This window comes from Hemitrygon akajei, chromosome 7 (genome assembly GCF_048418815.1).
Source record: "Hemitrygon akajei chromosome 7, sHemAka1.3, whole genome shotgun sequence".
In the NCBI taxonomy this organism is placed as follows: Eukaryota; Metazoa; Chordata; class Chondrichthyes; order Myliobatiformes; family Dasyatidae; genus Hemitrygon; species Hemitrygon akajei.
The window spans coordinates 57,358,313-57,375,922 of NC_133130.1; the positions used below are offsets into that span (position 1 = coordinate 57,358,313).

Sequence of the window (17,610 nt, forward strand, 5' to 3'; positions counted from 1 at the left end):
TGAACTAATAGGTTTGCACATGACATGAAGTTTGGGAGAGTTGTGGCTGATGTAAAAGGTTGTCATAGGTTACAGCAGGACACATATGGAATGCATAGTTGGGTGGAGTAATGGCAGATGGAAAAGTGTGAGGTGATATAAACTGGAACATCAAACTTCAAGGTTAATGGGAGGATTCACAGCAGTATGAAGGAACAAAGTGATCATGGGGTCCAAGTCCATGTATCCTTCAAAGTTGCTGCATGAATTGATAAAATAGTTAAGAAGGCAATCAGAGGATGGAGTTTAAGGGCTCCAAAAGTTATGTTGTAGGACTATAAAATTATGGTTAAACCACACTTACTGTACTGTGTTCAGTTCTGGTTATCTCACTGTAGGAAGTATGTGGAAACTGTAGACAGGTTTCAGAGATGATCCACCAGGATGCTGCCTGGATAAGACAGCATGTTTATACTCAACTTACCCTCAAGCGAGGGTTTTTCTCTTTGGAGAAAAGGATGATGAGAGGTAACTTGATAGGAGTGTATAAGATTATGAGAGGTATAGATAGAGTGGACAGCCAGCATTTTTTTCTAAGGGCAGCAATGGCCAACACCAGAGGATATCTGTTTAAGATGAGAGGAGGAAAGTTTAGGGGAGATGTCAGAGGTAAGATAAATTTTTATTTTTTTTTACACAGAGAGTGGTGAGTGCCTGGAATGCACTGTCCAAGGTAGTGGTAGAAGCTGGCATCATTGGAACATTTAAAAGAATCTTAGATAGCTACGTGGATGTAAGCAGAATGGAGGATTATGGACGGTGTAGTAAGCAAGGCTGAAATTGATCATGGAGTATGCTTAATCAGGTCAGCATAACATCATGGGTCATAGGGCCCACTCTGATGTGCTGCTCTATATTCCATTCATTGCCACTCACATGATGGGATGGTACGGTCCCTCACAGAGGTGAAGTTATGGAGCATACAGAAGACAGCCATAAATCTAGACATGCCTTTGCGGTTTGCAGAGCAAATTACTGATGTCACAGTACAAGTGCTGTGCACAATGGTAATCTAAATTATGGTATTTTTGTCATTGAAGGCATGCTACATCTGAAAGATGTGGAAGATACTGCATCTCCCAGTTCCCTGATAGTCTACTTGAAAGCACCAAGACTGGTGTAAGATGAATAAGCCAGCATATGATACCTTGTGCTGCTAATAAATCAGTTGGCCTTTCAAAGTTCAACATTCAAAGTAAATTTATTATCAAAGCACATATATGTTACCAAATATTACCCTGCGACTCATTTTCTTGCAGTCATTCGCAGTCAAATCGGTGAAAAACTACACATAAACAAAGACTGACAAGCAACCAATGTGCAAAAGACAAACTGTGCAGATACAAACAAGAAACAAACATTAATAATAAATAAATAATGCTAGAGCATTGATTGTAGAATCCTTGAAAGTGAATCGATAATGTGTGTCCCATGATTAGTTCAGTGCTGTAGTGAGGAGGGAAGATGTCCACACTGGATCACAGCCTGATAGTTGAAGGGTAATAATTGTTCCTGAACCTAGTTGTGTGGGACACAAGTCTCCTGTACGTGCTTCCTGATGGTAACAGTGAGAAGAGAGCATGTCCTGGGTGGTGGGGTTCCTTGATGATGAATGTTGCTTTTTTGTGGCAGCGCTCTTTGTAGATATGCTCAATGCTCTCCTGTGATGAATTGGGCTGTGTCTCCCACTTCTTGTATGCTTTTCAATTCTCAGGCGCTGGTGTTTCCATGCCAGGCTGTGATTCAACCATTCAGGATATACTGCTGTCAAAGTATTTGATGACATGCTGAATCTGTGCAAACTTCTAAGAAAGTAAAGACACTGACATGCTTTCTTTGAAATGGTGTTTAATTTCTGGTCCCAGGACTCATCCTCTGGTATGATAGTGCCCCGAAATTGAAAGTTACTGACCATCACCATCGTTGATCCCTTAATATGCATTGGTTCATGAACCCCAGTTTCTTCCTTCTACAGTCAATAATCATCAGCTTTTTGGTTTTGCTAACTGGTTTTGAGTAAGAGGGTGTTACTGTGGCACCACTCAACCAGATTTTCAATCTCCCAGATTCATAATCCCCTTTGTATAGAGAGTTGAGTGGGGACTAAGCACACAGCCTTGAGCTGGTAGTGATTGTGGAGGAGATGTTGTTGCAAATCTGTACTGATTGGGGTCTGCAAGTGAGGAAATCGAGGATCCAGTTACACAAGGAGGTATAGAGGACTCAGTCTTGAAACTTATTGTTTAGTTCTGAGGGGACGATAATGTTAAATGTAGAGCTGTACTCAATGAAGAGCATTGTGATGCAAGCATCTTCACCATCCAGATGTTCCAATGCTGAATGGAGAGCCAATGAAATGGCATCTGCTGCTGATCTGTTGTGACAGTAGGGAGACTGATGCAGATCCAAGTCAATCCTCAAGCACTCAGGCTTTGAGTGGGATTCTATTGTATGGTTAATACACCAAGTGATTCATGGAAAATACCCAGTGAAATGTGAATAGAGGAGATTCTGCAGACGCTGCAAATCCAACGTAACATATACAAAATGCTGGAGGAACTTAGCAGGTCAGGGGCATTTATGGAAAGGAATAAACAGTTGACATTATGGGCCAAGATTTTTCATCAAGACTGGAAAGGAACGGGGAAGAAGTCAGAATAAGCTGGTGGGGAGAGAGGTAGGAGTCAAGCTAGAAGGTGATTGGTGAAGCCAGGTGGGTGGGGGATGGGGGATGACATGAGAAGCTGGGAAGTGATAGGTGGATAAAGTGCTGAAGGTGAAGGAACCCAATGGGAGAGAAGAGTGGACCATGGGAGAAAAGGAAGGAAGAGCAGCACCAAGGGGCACAAGGAAAAAAATGATCAGACATCAGAGAAATCGATGTTCATTCAAATCAGGATGGCAGCTACCTTGACTGAGTATCAGGTGTTGCTGGCCCAACCTGAGAGTGGCCTCATCATAGCAGTAAAGGAGACCATAGAGCGACATGTCGGAATGGGGATGGAAATTGGAATCAAAATGGTTGGCCTCCAGGAAATCCAGCTTTTTACAGATGTAGCAAATTTGTTTGTCAAAGCAATCCCCCAATCTATGTTGGGTCTCACCGATGTAGGGTAGGATTCACTGGAAGTGCCAGATACAGTAGATGACCCAAACAGACTCACAGATGAAATATTGCCTCACTTGGAAGAACTGTTTGGGGCCTTGAGAGGAAGTGGAGGGGAGGTGATTACACAGGTGTAGCACTTCTTCTGCTGAAGAGATAAGTGCCAGGAAGAATCCAGTCTGCCATCCTTGGATCCCTGGGAATCACCAGCCCTTATCCTGTTTACTCTCTTCTTTTGGAAACTGTACTCTTCTCAGTTTAAAGAACCATATTGACCTTGCTGATATAACAAGTAACTACATTTCAGAGATGTCACCATCAATACCAGCTACAGTCAGAAAGAAGTCTGCGACAATGGAACTGGCTAATCATCATAGTCAGAGGTAACTCTAACCATTTCCAAATGCCACAGAGTTAGTTTGACATTGCAGTAATTCTGATGTTAAGCAAGTAAAATGTAGTTTGAAATTTGCTTTACTCTGTTGCTTTTCAAATAGCATGTGCAAAACATAAATCTGGTAAGGTGAAAGAAACAAAGTCATCTATTTCAGAAATAAACAATAAAAGATCCACTGTACCACAGGTCTAATCAGATCATACAAAGCCTATCAGAACTTTAAACTTACACGGTGCATTCCCACTAATCAAGTTGCTTCCCTCAGTGAGTTATACAGCAGAGATCGAACCTATCATCTTACAGCAATTTTGCTGCTCTGTTACAAATCTATTTTACCTTTTGCAAGTACAGTTTTAACACCAAAAATGATCATTTTATTAAAATTCTGCTGGATGGTAGTACATAGCCTAGTTTGTAATTACACTTACAATTTAATCATGAAAAGTGGATATTGCTGGCAATACAAGCATTTATTGCCCAACCTCAAATGCCCCTGCACTGAGAATGCAGTCAAGAGTCAACTATATTTGTGAATAACCACTCAGTTTAGAAGATCATATTATAGAAGGATAACTAAGCTGATGACCCTCAAGCAACATGGCAATGGTACAGTTAATTTTATCTTGGGAATAGTTTCCAATTCTTACTATCTAATATAGAATTTGGAAAAAAAAGTTTTTAAGATTAGTATTTTGCAGTTAGCCAAAAATGCTACATACAGCATATTGCCAATGTCAATGGACGGCAGCTCAACTTTTGAGATAAACAGTGGGGATTTAAAAGAGAGCTCTGTTTTCTTTTAAATCGCAGGCAATGTTCCAGAGGATTGTGGTAAAGCTAATGTTTTTCCTCCATTTGAGAAATGCAATAGTGACAAACAGGAAGTTCTAGGTCAATGAGCTTTACATCAGTGGTAGAAAGATAATTGGGCAATCATTTTTTAAGTGTAGGATCTTCTCACGTATGGAAAAACAAAGACTAATTACAGATAACTGTATGCAGGGGAGGTCTCATTATACAAACTTGACTGAGATTTTTGAGGAGGTAATGGAAATGATTGATGAGGGTACAACAGTGAATATTGAATACATGGATTTCAGTAAAGCTTTTGACAAAACCTCTCATGGTGCGTCAATCCAGAGAATGAAGGTACATGTGATCCGTGGAGACTTGGTAGATTAGATTTAAAATTTACTTGGCCATAGAAGACAGGGTACTGGGTGGAATGTTGTTATTCTTACTGGAGGTTTGTGAACAGTGATATTCCACAGGGATGAGGGTTGAAACATCTGTTGTTGGTGATATATATATATAAACAATCTGGATGAAACTAAGTTTGCAAGAAAAACAAAAATTACTGGAGTTGTGGCTCTTGAGGAAGATTGTAAAAGGATTTATCAGGATATAGTCTAGTTAGAAATGTGAGCAGTGAAATGGCAGACAAAATTTAATCCAGACAAGTGTGAAGTGTTGCATATTGGGAAGAGGGTGGTAGCTGACTGGAACAAACTACCAGTGAATATGGTGAAAGCAGTAACGCTTGCTGCACATAAAGTGACATTTAGACAGACACATCAATGGGCAGGGATGGAGGGATAAGTGCAGGAGATGTAAGCAGCTGGGATTAGCATCACGGTTACCACGGACATTGTGGGCTGAAAGACATGTTCCTGTGCTGTACTGTTCTATATTGTGTCATTTGAATCCAAAGATGGAAAATATGGTTTCACTGTGCAAGCTATTAAGGTTACCTCTGTAAAACACACAAAATGCTGAAGGAAGTCAGCAGACCAGGCAGCATCTATAGAAAAGAGCAAACAGTAGGCGTTTTGGGTCGAGATCCTTCATTAGGACCCTTCACCCTGATGAAATGGCATTTAAGTTATTATTATTGTGCATTTCAATTATTATAAATATAAACTAGAGCAATAAACATTTGATGAAGTGAATAGATAAATATTGATCTATCCTGGTACATCTCTGGAGGAAAAGAAATTAAAATAGTCTTCCTCTCTCTCTTCTAGTAAGTCTCTGTATTTACTGTTACATATTTCCTGCCAGAATCTGCTCTGCACCTTAATCACTACACAGGATTATCTTAACCTGGTTTCTACACTCAAATCCTCTCTTTTTTTAACTTTCAATTTACATGCTAAGATTAAAGCTGAAATTTACTAAGTCAGTATTGGAGTTACGATGAATTAGAGAGACAGAAACTGGGAACTTATGGAACCTCTTGGAAGATGTGTAAGGTGGGCCACAAGGGATACAGAGAGGAGTTAAGCTGAACAGCAGCTGCACTTTCAGAGAAATGAGGAAATCAATCTTCAGCCCACAGACAGTCACGAAGATTTTAAGAGACCAGACTCACTGGATAGGCCGAAAAACACAAGATTTACGCACGTTTCCTCTGGAATCCTCACAGTGTGGTGCTTAATTGTCATTCATAATTGCACTTACATGCTGGGTCCAGGACAGATCCTCTGAAATGATAATACTGGTGAATTTAAAGTTGCTGACCCTGACCACCTCAGATCTCCCAATGAAGACGAGCTCATGGACCTCTGATTTCCACAGAATTTTTAAAAATTATCCCTGCTCTCCCTGAGCTTAGCCTGATTATGAAGCCAAACTCATGCTCCTCAGCCTTATTCCAAACAAACGATGAATAATTAAAAATACTCCTTAACTCCATATTGACTATCAAAATAATTGAATGTTTACAAATTTGAATACAGAACATAAAATACTCGAAACCACTTTGAAACAACTAAAATAATTATCTAAACAACTGATTCAGTAAAATCCAATATTTTAAAAAAATTGTGTTTTTTTTCCACAAATAGCCCTCTCCATTCGGGTGCATTCTCCATTCCTCTTTGCAGAGACTCGATGGGGTGAATGACCCAGTTCTGCTCCTACGCCTTATGGTCTTGTGTTAAAGTCGCTGTTCCTGCACTGCCTCTAACCAGAAAAGGTCCTGTAGAGATATTCACATCCTAATTCTTCCCAATTTAATAACATCTTTCCTGTAACAGGGTGAAGAAAACTGAACACGATATTCCAAGTGCAGCATCATCAGCTTCTGTAAATCACCCATGAGCTTGCAACTCCTTTTTATTCACCCTGCGTTATGATGTCAGTGTGTCAAAAGTTTGCTTCACCACCCTGCCTACCTACGACTCCACTTTCATAGAAAATAAATGCAAATGATTGCTTCATATAATATTTTTTCTATGAGCATTTCCAATCACTTGTTATCTCTATTATATTTTAGGAACAATTGAAATGAAACTTGTTTTGCTTATTCAATGGATGATGAACCATTAAGATTTTGCAGATGATTTATGAATACATGGAACTCTAGAGCTTGGAGAGTGGGATAAAGAATCTTACCACAGCTAATTAAAAATAGATGTATTCACTTTGCCTGCCAGATCTGCTCCTTGTGCCTTACTATTAAAAAAGGTATTTCAGATTTTTCAACCTTAGCAATGCACATAGAATAACTTCAATAAATCCCGACAATTGTGATGATTCTTCCTTTTCCATACTTCTGATAATCTCTTCTTGGTCAATGTTAATATGGAAATAGTAACAAAGTCAATGTATCATCCCATGGTACTGTGACAATGGAAGTATCAAATATTTTGAGGTCTAATAATATCACCAAGATGAGGGTAACTTCATTTTGTGCTGATAACTTGAGATCATTTAATATCGCTCACCAAGAACCTACTATCCATCTATCAAAACTTTTTAAAATTGATATATGAAGGCAGAGAAAGTAAAAACACTTCGAGACCAGATAAGGTGAGAAAATACACTCACACCGAGCATTAATGCACTCTCCAAAGTAATGATGTGACTGACGATTTTCTCATCTCACACTCTTGGGCGAGATTCACAACTTATGTCTCCAGTTGTCGGCTTGGGAAATCATAGGACATGAGCAGCTACATCCGCAGGAAACAGCCTTCATCCCTGGGATTTGCCCAAGGAACTGCTTTAAAAATTGGTGGAATGACAAACTGTCTTAAAATTAAAATATTGTGACAGCTTTTGGGAATAAGAACACTTACTTGCATTAAGCGATGCTGATAATTACAGACGAACTATATTTTAGAAGAGTGGAGCTGTTTGCAAAGCATGTCACTAGTGGCAATGAGTAATGGAACATGCAAAGCCTCGTACTCGCAGGACTACTGCCACTCAAAAACAGTTGAAAGTGTCTGCATGCTGCTTTAGACTGTCCACAAGAAGGAGAGGAACAGTGATGCTCGAACAAACAATGCATTTGAGTGACTTCATACATCTGTGCACTGCTGGTTCACAATGTCCCCAGTGAGCTTGAAAGAAACCTGCTGTATAAAATATGAATGTGGTTGTGAGTTAACAGCTACTGGCAGTATAGAACCTGTGGTGCTGTTTGGCTGCAGATCTGCTTGTAGCACATGCTATAATACCGTGATCGCATCCCTGCTGATTCAAAGTATCAATATTTATAAAGCAGGGAACCAAAGTTGTTGCAGGCTGAAAGCACAGAAATCTCATGAATGCTGAGATCCTGCTGAATTTAATGGCAGAGCTTATTAATATTATTTTTGTTCCATTTTCTGCCCAGCAGACAGTTAAACTTATAGAATTGCAGGATCATTGGCATTTGGGTAGAAATGTCTGCAGCAGATAATTGCAGACTGGAGAAAATGTATTATTTGGGGAATGACTGGGACACACTAGGATTGTTTTAGATCAGAAACTACATGAGACAAATGACTGGGGCAGGATGGCAATTTGCAGAAATCAGGAACTTAGGTTTTTCTCTGTACCTTGGTACATGTGACAATCATAGCCAGGGTTGGTAATGGGGTCAAGTTCCTACTACCTATTAAATACTCCCAATGGCGTGCGCCTCAAATAGCCTCTGACAACAAAGTCCAGCTCCTGGCCTTCATGTGTGGCTTAGCTACTAAGCCCAGCGGAGCTGTTTCCACTGACAGGAAAAGGGGCAAAGGTAGGTTACTGGTGTTATAAAATCAGTTGCTTTGGGCAGATGGGGCTCATTAGCCGAAGTTGTCAGCTTATCTAGGAGAAGGAAATCCCAGATCTCAAACCTCCGCTGCCTTGCCGCTATACCCACTCATGGGGAAGGCTTCAGGAGTAAACCCTGAGGGAAAATCCAAAGCTGGAGGCCCTAAGTCAGTCCTACATTGATTTAAATGTTGACTGGCAATTCCTGCGATGCTGCTGGTACCAAATTGTATCAGTCTCTACTGTTCCTTTGGGTTCATCAGACGCGTGGAGAGGGGGAGCTTGCTACACGGGCAACAGCTTGCTCTCCATATCGTACTGTCCAGGCTTGCAAACCCAGACAGCTAGGATGCAATATTCATGGTCAACTATGATCGACTGAGGCCCTCATCTCACAAATAAAAAAAAAATAGGGAATGAAATGGTTGAAAGAGATAAAGAAAAAATGAACATACAATTGGCAAAGAGGGAAATATTTTACCATGACAAGAGGACAATAACCAGAGGAAGACATGCAAAGACCCGAGGCTGAAGAGAGATGCATCCATTTAATAGGTTGCCTTAAGCCCAGAGAAATCCTTCTGGCCAACTCATGTTAACCATAACTAGCAACCAAATAAACTGTATGTGAATCTGATTTCATAATCAAGCATTAGAACAAGGTGTGCTTACGACTGTGTAACATGCAACCAACTGATGCAAATTTGCAACAAGTGAACACAGATGTATAATGTATATTTTGTTGCTTTTCATTTGTAATACTAGAGGCCAAGAAATCTCTCATCAAATTGACATTAGAGTTTCAGAATCTGAAATAATGTTTTTTCTGATATTGTGGATTGTGAGAGTCTTCAGTTTCAGGTGACCTAATGTGGCTTTGTTATTCCTTATTTATTTCTTCCAAAATGCAAACCTGAGGGGAAATTTCCTATGGGAAAACTATAGCATAACCACAGAACTCAAACAGATGAAGAACTTGCCTCAACAATTCATCAAGCTTATAAATAGATCAAGGAAAAGAAATGTCAATGTTACAAGAAAGCTGTAATTAATGGACTATTTAGTTAAAATGACTTTTGTAAGATAGTTCAGGAGGGGCACTGAAGAAAGGAAATAATAGTAAATGGATATCAAACACCATGTGCATGCCAAATTACTGTGTGCATGATTTTTTAAACCTAGATCTAATCATAAGACTGTTGCACTCTGCACAGCATGAAAATCATAACAAGAGCAAAGAGTCAAAATGAGACTTTCATATCACAGTAAAGAAGCAAAGCTGGTTAGCATGAATGTATAAATGCATTTGGAAGAAAACCCATTTTCCAGAGAATGAAGGTGCAGATATCAAGTCACACTGAATAGAGCAATAGCCTACAGTCTTGGCCCAAAAGGTCAACTGTTTATTCATTTTCTTAGATGCTGCCTGACCTGCAGAGTTCCTTCAGAATTTGCATGTGTTGTGCTGGATTTCCAGAATCTGCAGAATTTCTTGTACTAATGATGTACGGTTTGCAATCAAATCAGTTCAACAGTCAAGTCAAGTTTATTTTTGTTTAATGATATACTGTGCATGTATATTATCAAGCGTGACAACATTTCTCTAAACCAGGGTGTAAAGCACTGTAGTAAATGTACATACCGCATATAACACATAATAAGTTATGAAAGTAAGGATGAAATCTAAAGGTGGATTACACATAAATAAAAAAACGGAAGTGCAAAAAATTAAATATTGTCAGGTACAGAACAGATTAACCAGTGATGCGGAAAGGAGTTCAGAAGCCGAATGGCCTGAGGGAAGAAACTGGTTCTCACCCTGACCGTTCTTGTTTTAATGCATCAGAGTCTCCTGCCTGATAGTAGAAAGTCAAAGAGGATGCTGGATGGATGGGTTGGATCCTTAATAATACTAAAGGCTTTGCAGGACTCCTGGTAAAAGTCCCTGAGGGGCGGTAGGGAGACCATCCTCTACAATCCTCTCAGCTGTCTGCACAGTCCTTTATAGGGACTTCCAGTCCAATGCTCAGCTGCTCCCGTATCAGATGGAGATGCAACTTGTCTGATGCTCTCAACGGTGCTCCAGTAAAACACAATTAAGATGGGGGTTGAGGGGGAGGCCTCGTTTTCCTCAGTCTCCTTTGGACGTGGAGATGCTACTGTGCCTTCTTGTTTGGAGAGGTGATATTAAGAGACCTGGTGAGGTTATCTGTGATGTGAACTCTCAGGAACTTGGTGCACTTAACTCTCTCTGTGGAGGAGCCATGCATTCACAGAGGGGGATGGTTCACCTGCACCTTCCTGAAGTTCACAATAATTTCCTTGCTCATCTTCACGTTCAGACTTAGATTGTTCTTCTCACACCAGACCACCAGCCACCCCATTTCCTCTTGTACTCTCACTGTTGATGACGCCAACCACTGTTGTGTCATCTGTTGATAACATAGTTTGAGCTGAATCCTGCAATGCAGTCACGTGTCAGCAGTGTGAACAGCAGTGCGCTGAGCACACAGCCTTGGAGAGCACCAGTGCTCAGTGTAATAGGACTAGAGACATTGCTGCCCACACAGACTGAGTGTGGCCTTTCTGTTAAGAAATCCAGTATCCAGTTGCACAGGGAGGTGTTGAGGCCCAGAGAGGAGAGTTTCCACACCAGTTTCTGGGAAATGATGGTGTTAAACACTGACTGAAGTCTATAAACAGCAGCCTGGCATAGGAGGCCCCACTTTCCAGGTGGGACAGGACAGAGTGGAAGTCAGAGGCTATTGCTTCATCAGTGGATCGACTTGAGCAACAAGCGAATTGGAAAGCATCCAATGTAGCTGGAAGCAAGGCTTTAATGTGCTCCATGACCAGCCGCTCAAAGCACCTCAATGTGGTTGATGTTAATATCACCAGATGATGGTCATTTAGGCAGGTTACTGTCACCTTCTTTGGCACTGGAATGATGGTTGCTGCCTTGAAAACCAAGGGGACAATAGAGAGATGAGAGATGTTGAATATATCTGCCAGCACCTCAGTTAGTTGGGCTGCGCAGTCTTTCAGAACCCAACCTGTTATGTTATTGGTTCCCGAGGCTTTGCGTTCGTTGACCCTGACCAAAGGGTCTTCCTCACCTCAGCTTCAGCCAGATGCAGCGTCTGCTCCCCTTGGGGGAGGGGCACCTCCCTCACCAACACTTTGCTCTGCTCATCAAACTGGGCATAAAAGACATTCAGCGTGTCAGGGAGTGAGACATCCTGGTCACTGATGCTCAAGGTAGACCTGTAGTCTGTAATCCTCCGAATTCCGTGCCACATGTGCCTTGTGTCCCTAGTATCTCAGAAGTGGCAGTATATGCTCCCACTTTGCCTTTCTGATGGAGCTGGAAAGCACAGTTCTTGCTTCCCTAAGAGCTGTCGCATCCCCCGATCTGAAGGCAGTATCCAATCCCTCAGTCATGTACGGGCCTCTGCAGTAAGCCATGGCTTCCGATTGCCCTCACCCGGATGTGTTTCATGATGGTAACACCCTTAGTACACTTCTCAATGCAGCTGGTCATAGAATCTACATATTCTTCAATATTAACATGGTTGCCATAGGTAGCAGCATCCCTGGACATTCTCCAGTTTATGTTTTCAAAGCAGCTCTGCAATGCTGGGTTTGCCCCTGCTGTCTAGGTTTTCACCACTGACCTGTTTTATCAGTGGCTTGCATGCTGGAATGACCATTACAGATAGGTGATCAATGTGGGCTTGAAGGTCTGCTTTATATACACCTGCTATATTAGTATAAACCAGGTTTAGTCCATTTTTACCACTGGTTGCAACACCAACATACTGATAGAATTTAGGTAGGACTGTATTTAGGTTCGCATGGTTGAAATCCCTAGTAATAATGAAGATAAATACCATCAGGGTGTTTGGTTCAAAAGTCACTGTTGGTGCTGTAGAGCTCATCCAATGCCTTGTTTGCTTTAGCAGGGAGGGGAATATATACAGCTACCAACAGAATTGTACTGAATCTCTCAGTATATAAAACCGTCTGCATTTCACAAACAAATGAACTCAATCATTGGTTGACAGTGAGATCGCATTTCTAATGATCCGCAACTCAAGTTTTGGGAGGTATCTGTGGATGAAGCCTTTCTGAATCCAAACCACAATAAACAGTTTCAGTAAATGATTGATCAGGTTCCTGAAGGAGTTGCTGATATAAACAACATAATAGAAAATACCATTGTATTTAGAGGAGGACAGACTGTTGCAGAAACTGAGATATACCAAGTCAAAAAGTTAAGACCTTAGGTTCATGAGGTTGATTCCTGGGATGGTGGGACTGTTATATGTTGAAAGATTGGAGCGACTGGGCTTGTATACACTGGAATTTAGAAGGGTGAGAGGGGATTTGATTGAAACAAATAAGATTGTTAAGGGATTGGACATGCTAGAGGCAGGAAACATGTTCCCGATGTTGGGGGAGTCCAGAACCAGAGGCCACAGTTTAAGAATAAGGGGTAGGCTATTTAGACTGGAGTTCAGGAAAAACATTTTCACGCAGAGAGTTGTGGATCTATGGAATGCTCTGCCTCAGAAGGCAGTGGAGGCCAATTCTCAGGATGCTTTCAAGAAAGAATTAGATAGAGCTCTTAAAGACAGCGGAGTCAAGGAATATGGGGAGAAGGCAGGAACGGGGTACTGATTGTGGATGATCAGCCATGATCACATTGAATGGCGGTGCTGGCTCCGGGATGGCCGAATGGCCTACTCCTGCACCTATTGTCTATTAAGGAACAAATGCAGAAGAAAGCAGTTGAGGTGCTAATATAGGAAGTTCAAAGGGTTTCTCTATAGGTCAAAAGGAGGATCCTTCCAAATTCAAAAAGGTGCAGGCTACAAATGTCAACTCTGACATTTTTGCTTTAATAGAACATCTGAATGCTCTATCTGAATAAATGACAAGGAGGAAAGAATGATGTTTGATAGACATTCGTAAACAAGCAATCTAGTGAGAAAAAGGGAATTACATATATATTTTAATAATGACTGGCTCACTGATTCAAGGAGACTCTACTGTCAAGCTAGCTTGCTCTTAGAAAAGGACTAACACAAAGAGATGCTGAAGAAGAAAATCCTGGAGGCTATCTAGGAGCAAGATGATGACATACTTGGTATGTTATCAAAGACTCTTGTAGATTTCTATAGAAGTACAGGGGAGAGCATTCTTCACTGGTTGCATTGCCATCTGGTATGGGGGGAGGGAGGCACTTTCCGGGATTGGAAAATGCAAACTCAGCCAGTTCCAAGTTTGGCACTAGCCTCCCCAGCAATGAAGCGATGCCTCGGAAAGGCAGCCGACATCAATAAAGACTCCATCACCCAGGACATGCCCTCTTCTCATTGCCACCACTGAGGAAGTACAGGATCCTGCAGACATACTCTCAATGTTTTACAAACAGCTTCTTCCTTTCCATCATCAGATTTCTGAATGGACAATAAACCTATGTACACTACCTCACAATTCTTTTCTCTTATTTTTGCATTACTTGTTTTTAACTTAATTTCATTTTAACTGTATTTCTTACCGTAATTTATATATTTTATTATGTATTGCAATGTACTGCTGCTGCAAAACAACAAATTTCACTAATTATGCCACTGATACTAAATTTGATTCTGATTCTGAATAATGTATGCAATCAGGTCACTGACTAACATTTAGACATACTATGCCCAAAAGGAAAATGAGCTAGAATACGTACACAACGCTGGAAGAACTCAGCAGGTCAGGCAGCATCCATGAGAAAAGAGTAGCCAACGTTTCAGGCCGAGACCCTTCATCAGGAAATAGGAGCTACTGGCTATGAAGTTTGGACTTGAGAAGTTCCTTCAGATGACATATGCAAGACGTGGACACACGCACACCGACTACCAATACCTTGAAACAATTGTGATAAAGAATCTCCCAAGCCCAAATGCATTACAATGATTGATTCCACACTTACATATATATGGTGCACTGTGTAGCCAGTAGCTTAAGGTGTGTTTTATTTTCTATTATTCTATTTCTACTATCAATGTTTGAAACTGCAAACTCCATTATTGTGGGAAATTATCAGAAGAGATAAGAGAATTAAGCAGTCAGTGTAGAGTTCCTCTGTGGTCATTCCCCTCAGCAATAAGTATACCTCTTTGGATACTGTTGTGGGCAGGGTGGCCAGTCAGGGCACAGCAGCAGCAGCCAGGCTGGTGGCACTGTGGCCTGCACTGAGGGTAAAGTCAGACAGTTCAGTAATGATAGGGGATTTGGTAGTTAGGCAGACAAACAGAAAAAGAGAGACTAGGCTGAAAAAGAGAGACTAGGATGGTGTGTTGCCCACTGGGTGCTAGGGTCCTGGATGTATTGGAGCAACTGCAGAATATTCTCGAAGTAGAGGGTGAACAGCCAGAGGTCGTAGTGCATATTGGCACCAATGACATAGGTAGGAAAGTGGAAGAGGTCCTATTCAGTGCTTAAAGGGAGTTAGCAAAGTGGCTGACGAGAAGGACCTCCACATAGTAATCTCCAGATAATTCCCAGTGCATGGGCTACTGCAGGTGGGAATGAGATGATAGCACAGATTAATAAATGGTTGAGGAGATGGTGCAGAAGGCGGGCTTACAAATTCTTGGATCATTGGAACATTTTCTGGAAAAAGAGTGACCTGTACAAGAGGGACAGGTTGCACTTGAACTGGGGGGGGGGGGGGATCTAATATAACGGTCAAGAGGTTTGCTAATGCTATTCGAGAGGGTTTAAACTAGTTTTCCTGAGAGAAAGAATGACCAGGATGGGAAGGGTCCTTAATTATGATGGCGGCTTTCCTCGGGCAGTGGAGAGTGTAAGCCAATGGAGAGGAGGTTTGTTTACGTGATGGATTGATCTGACCATAAATATTTTTCTAATTTTATTGAAGTTATCAAAATGTGCTTTGTACATGTCCATTGAAATGTCAACTCATTGCTGATACTATTCCAACATGCAATAAAAAACCTACAATTTAATGACATGCTGGAAATTGTAATTATTGCATGTTAAATTATTTCAGTGTTTTGGGACACAAACAGTAAAGTGCTGTGTTGCTCTGAAAGTTGAAATCAGAATAGTAATAAACAAATACAGAAATGATGTAGAAAATTAAAAACTATCCAGCATGTGATAATACAAGTGTTAAGCATCAAGCCTGATGCTTTTTTAATCAAAGGAGTTCATTAAAAACTTCTTCCCAATGCAGGGTATGTTTTTTAAAAATATTATTAAGATATTAACATACTAATTTCTGACTTGTAGCATATATAACTAATATTTGAATGCTCGTTGATCCTAAGTAAATATCAACAGATCCTAAGACAGTTAACATCTTTTGCTTCCATGTATTGCAAGAAAGTGTTACTATTTAGGAGCATCTGCTTTCAAGAGTCATTTATGTCAACTCAGAATAGAAGAGCAAAACTGGAACATTGTTGATATTTGTACAGAACAAATAATCAGGAATCAACATGACATACAAATATGTAAAGATTTTATAAGAAGTGATGTGAAAGATTTTAGAAATATATGGCCTTACAAACTGACAGAGACCTCTGAGGTTGATCAAGGCCTTGAATCATTAGAATTTCACTTGATATGGTAAAATGTAAAATGTGCTATTTTCAGATTAGGGCTGAATTTATGAAAAATATCATTAAAACTTTCAGATATAGAATGAAAAGACTATGCTGAAATTCTGTAGTATTGAGTGATACGGATATGTTTCAGAGTTTCCAGTTATTGTATGCAAGACAAACAGTACAGAATTCATATTTGCTACTAATTAAGAAGTTCAGTGATAATTTGGGAAGAATCATTGCCTTTGCATTCATAAACACTTATCAATAAAAACAAAGAGATTGGAAGATTATTCTGTAAATTATATTGCTGAAGCTCAAATGTATGCACAGCTCATGCAATAAAAATAGATGAATAATATTTTTCTTCAACTTCTTAATATGAGTTTTGTGAGCCCATTGAAAGCCATCTTTATTCCATAGAATACTGCCAACAACATGAAGCACTTTTATTATGGTGTTGCTTTAATAGTTTGCAAAACTAATGCTACATACAAAAGATATAAACTGAAACCTTCAATCTGACTAATGGGTTTACAATGTGTGCCACTGTTACTATATCATTTATTAGTTTCATTTTGCCTTGCATGAGGCAGATTGAATAATTAGGTGCAACTGAAAAGTGGATCATTGAAGAATCTTGAATAACTGAGTTAATTTCCTCCTCCACATTGTATGGTCTGATACTTGTCCTAAACCAGTTCACCTAGTTACTATTCATAATTGATCAGACTTTCCAGATAAACTTTTGGACTTGCTATAGGAATACTGGATAGAAACCCCTTTATCTGTCCTCCGAAAAATCAACCACTTCAGCTTTTTTACTGATACTTGCACAGATATTAAGAAGTAACTACATTAAATTTGCAAAATGTCTTGACTTTTTTCCTAATCGTTTAACATTTTCGGATTGGTTTCACTATTCAACATGATTTCACCTCATGACCGCCCTTTAAATAGTGAGAATACAAACCCAAGGAATGTGTATGATACTTTTGCAAACATTCAAGAATCATTTCCAATCAGAAAAGTACTATAAAGTGCAGTGAAATGTTATTTAGCTTTGTAACAGCTAAAGCGCAATTTTGACTAACTTCTAAAATTCTTAGTGTTGACATTCTTTGGAGATAAAATCTATGCAGTTCTTTTAGAATCATAGTGATATTGATCTTTACACTTTGAAGATTCAGTGAAGCCAATGACTTTCCAGTATAGTCATTGGGTTTGGATTGTAACTATCAAATTTCAATCAAATGCATAGAGTAGTATTCATGGCTTAGCAATGAATATGCACTTCTACCCATTCTTCACCTCTTCCTGAATTTACAGCTCTATTCACAGTTTTTATTAAAGAATGCCTTTACTTTATTTCAGCAAATAATACATGTTGTGCATCACACATCGGGCTCATA

The 17,610-nt window shown here is 40.1% G+C and overlaps 1 protein-coding gene across 22 annotated transcripts in view; it reads right to left on the minus strand.

The window, feature by feature from the left end:
• LOC140730474 (neurexin-1) overlaps positions 1-17,610 on the minus strand; it is a 1,634,325-nt gene that overhangs the window by 832,226 nt on the left and 784,489 nt on the right. The gene's annotated exons all lie outside the window — the stretch shown is intronic.